Source organism: Palaemon carinicauda, chromosome 9 (genome assembly GCF_036898095.1).
Source record: "Palaemon carinicauda isolate YSFRI2023 chromosome 9, ASM3689809v2, whole genome shotgun sequence".
Classification (NCBI taxonomy): domain Eukaryota; kingdom Metazoa; phylum Arthropoda; class Malacostraca; order Decapoda; family Palaemonidae; genus Palaemon; species Palaemon carinicauda.
The window spans coordinates 4067168-4072167 of NC_090733.1; positions in this window are offsets into that span (position 1 = coordinate 4067168).

Consider the following 5000-nt stretch of genomic DNA (forward strand, 5'->3'; position numbering starts at 1 on the left):
GAGAGAGAGAGAGAGAGAGAGAGAGAGAGAGAGAGAGAGAGAGAGAGAGAGAGAGAATCTTCCTCCCATCTAATGTATTCGGAATTTCACAGCCAGTGTTAGATAATGCAAAAAGCATTGGTCCGTCAGATATCATTTAAAAAAGTTCGAGTGATTAATAATATTATAATTAAAGAGAATGATATATTTCCTGCATATGTAATTTCTGTTCACCCTAATGAAAAACAAAATAGTCTTACATTACCCCCAAAAGAGACCACAAAATGCAAAATAATTGTATTTTTTTTTCTTTTTTCAGCCGGCCGAAATTACTCATTTCCATTCATTTTACAATATGAACTATGTAGTTTTTCACGAGGAAAAAAAAATCTTATGAAATCAATAAATAGTGGGAAATTTAACACATGGAAATGTTAACTTTTACTCTTAACCCCAGAAAATCATTCTCCCTTTAAAATGCTGGGAAAAAGTCTTAAAAACATTAGCTTAACTTCAGAGGTTTTCTATTACGACTTCAAATATTTCTAGTTATCACCTTGATTAAAAGTTGCTGTTCACAAGGGTTGTGTCTTACTTATCGATGAGCAAAGGTACATGAAGTACCTGTATCTATATATACGCATAAATGTAGATGATGAATAAATATGTTTACACACACACACACACACACACACACACACACACACACACACATATATATATATATATATATATATATATATATATATATATATATATATATATATATATATACAGTATATATCTTATCTTCACACACCACACACACACATATATACACACCACATATATATATATATATATATATATATATATATATATATATATATATATATATATATATATATGTATGTATGTATGTATATATAAATATATATATATATATATATATATATATATATATATATATATATATTACAGTATATATATATATATATATATATATATATATATATATATATATATATATATATATATATATATATATATATATACAGTATATATATATATATATATATATATATATATATATATATATATATATATATATATATATATATATATGCATATAAGATTTCCATCAAGCTAAAGTATACCTTTATGTTTCTACCTTTGAAACCAATTTTGCTTATAAAATATCAAAACTGTTACTTAGCAATGGGGATTGCATAATGAAGTAAGTTGGAGGAGTTAAAAAAAAAAAGGTTCGAAAAAGTACAATACCAATAAAACTTGGAGTCAACTTTCAATGAAATATCAGTCTCTTTTTTTTATCGGAAAGTCTTCCCTCCGGAATTAAGAAAATCCAGAAGTCTTGAAAAAAGTCATCGTTTCTCAAACAGGATATCGTGGGAAGCTGACAGCGGGGGATGTTTACTTTCAACTTATTCAGTAAATTTTCAACGAGTTTTTGTTACCTACTTACACATGGAACCCGCTCTAGAGACGAATGCCTTAGGCGCAATACAATCGCTTAAATGCTCTCTAACGAGCATTTGATGAAATAGGGGTTTAATTAAGGTTTTACACAACATATGGCATTTCCATCATCTTGTATGTAAGTGCTATATTCTAAGTTCATAAATCTATCTATCTATCTATCTATCTATCTATATATATATATATATATATATATATATATATATATATATATATATATATATATATATATATATATATATATATATATATATATATATATATATATATATATATATATTAAAGTCAACAAACACAAACACAGTTGTATCTAGTCCACTGTAGGATAAGGGCCTCAGACACGTCTTCATTCATGTTTAGGATTTGTGTAGTTTTCATCTCCACGCTGCTTGGTGTGGATTGGTGATGATGGAGACTTTTGTCTGATGGCTCGCAGATAAACAGCTTATTTGGAGAAGCAGGAGGCCTATTGTCTTTGGAAGGGTAACAGATCAGATTAGACTAGGAATAACTATACTCGGCTTAGAGATTTTGCTCAGCGAGTTTATACTTAAAATGAAAAAGAATACCATTTAACCATAGAAGAAACACTTTCTGGTACAACCCAAGAACATAAGAGGTGTGGTACCTTTAGATCTGCACTCTTTGGTGTAAGCGTAGCTGTTCCTCCTTTGCTTAAAACTGATGGCTCTGTCACTCACTGTCCAAAGGATAAGAAAAGCCATTTTGGCTTATGTGTTTCACAGTAATCAGAGTAATGAGATACGATCTCCCTCTTCCTGTTTTCCAGATGCTAAATCAACGGATTTAGCTTTTCGATATCTTGATGGGCCTTGGTGATATTTTTCAATTGCTTTTTTAAAGACTGGAGATTTTTTATCTCCAGTGTAATCTGTTATTTTACGCAATTCAGCAAGAACACGTTCTTTTAGCACTTGTTGAAGAATTGATAATGTTACTCCATTATGTAGCTGCGTTTACGGTGGCTCAAGTCAGATGATTTACCACCCTATTTTCATAACTCCTTATAATCTAGAGTTTTTGAATGTCTTTTGACAAAACGTCTTAATAGCTTAACTGAAGGTAATCATCTGTTCCATAGCTAGCTGTTCAGTTTCCGTAAATACCTTGGAGCATGTGATACCCTTATCACAATCTCGAATGCTGTACAGAAATCCCTTGACTGTGGTTAGGAAGTTCGTATGATTGGCACTGAATTTAGTGCGTCCTTTGACCATATTAATCGTGCGGTCCTTGTTTTCAAACTCAAGCAGTTAGAAGTGGGTGCAACTTTTCTTAGGACCATTATTGAATTTTAAATGATAGATCGCAAAGAGATAGTGTTGATTGGTACTATAGTAAGTATAGGAATGCAATATCTTGTGTTCCTCAGGGTAGTGTTCTTGGCCCATTACTTCTTATGCTATATATACATGACATGTAGTTTGGGCTAGAAAATGAGGTTGTTGCACATGTAGATGATGCTACTCTCTCTTGCCTTAATTCTATTTCCTGAATGTAGATCTGGGGTTGCTGAATTCCTTAATAGAGATATAGCTAACATTAGTATATGGTTCAATTTATGGGAAATGAAGTTAAATCCTAACGAAACTCAAAGTATGATTGTAAGTAGGTCGAGAATAATGGCACATTAGCATCCGTATCGCATCATTGATAATATATCTTTAACTCCGTGTAACTCTAAAAAATCTTATGAGTTATTATTAACAGAGAATTTAATTCGGAAAAACAATTTAGAGGAGAGGTGTTCTAATTCATTCCTTCTACTTTTTTTTTGAGTATTGGTTTCCTGCCTTGTCTTCAGCTGCTGAATCTCATCTTAATTTGTTTGACAGAAACCTACCGTCTATTAAATTTCTTATTCTTGATTTAGATATTAATCTCTAGCACTGTCGTTCAATTAGTTGAGTATGCATGTTGCATAAGATTTGGCATAATTAGACCATCCTTTGTATTTATATCTTCCAGGAAAATACAATCTTGTTTGCAATCCTATCCATGTAGTTAACTTCCATAACCATGCCCTTTCTATCGTAAGTCCTTTCCAACTATGATTGTAAGTTAGCTAGTAATGTATATATATATATATATATATATATATATATATATATATATATATATATATATATATATATATATATATATATATATATATAAAATGTATATATATATATATATATATATATATATAAAATGTATATATATATATATATATATATATATATATATATATATATATATATATATATATATATATATATATATATATATATACATATATATATATATATATATATATATATATATATATATATATATATATATATATATATATATAAATATATATATATATATATATATATATATATATATATATATATATATGTATATATATATATATATATATATATATATATATATATATATATATATATATATATATATATATATATATATATATATATATATATATATATATATATATATATATATATGTATACATACATATATATATTTGAATGAAAGTAACTGCCTTAGCGGTGTCAATGTTTTTCTTACATGAATCATCGCATTTTCATAATATTATCAAACTCTCCTTTGGATAAATAAAGGTTGATTATTCATTTTCATTTACTTTAGCACTAGTTTAGTGTCTAGACAATCATTTGTCCTTTTTAGGCAAATTCTGAATTATGTTATATTGCTACTCCTTTTCCATGTACTCACATTTATATATATATATATATATATATATATATATATATATATATATAATATATATATATATATATATATATATATATATATATATATATATATATATATATATATATATATATATATATATATATATATATATATATATATATATATAAAGGGAAAAAAAAGTTGACGTTTAAGTTTTTTTTATTTTAAAATTGCAAGTATTATATGATACATTAAAAGGGTACAGAGAAAAAATATGACAATTTTTGCAATAAATCACCAAAATCCCTCAATTTTAAAATTTTTGGTAGGTCATGGTGCTGAAGTTGATTGCCTGATTTTTACGTTATAATATAAACATTTCATAAATAATATTTTTAATGGTGTTCTTAAAACATTTTTATTTTTGACAGCGATACGTCATATGAAAATGAGTATGATTTCTTATCCTATCGAGAGAGAGAGAGTAATATATGAACATTAGCTCTTTGACATGCCATACATGATACATCTTTAACTTTGCAAATATCGATTACCTTTGAAAGAGTGGGCTGACACTCAGTCGACAAACGTTTCAAATGTTTTATATCTTTTTTTTTTTTTTTTTTTTTTTTTTTTTTTTTTTTTTTTTTTTTTAAGGACGTCTGTATATATGCTAAGCGGAAACCAGGCGAACTAGCATTGATTATGCCCTGCGAGTGACCCCATTGTTTGGAAATTAAAAACGTAGTCTAACATTTCATCATCACGAAATTTCACTCTCCGAGATAATTCATTTCTATCATCCTCTGTTTGCTAGAAATTATTTTTCTACT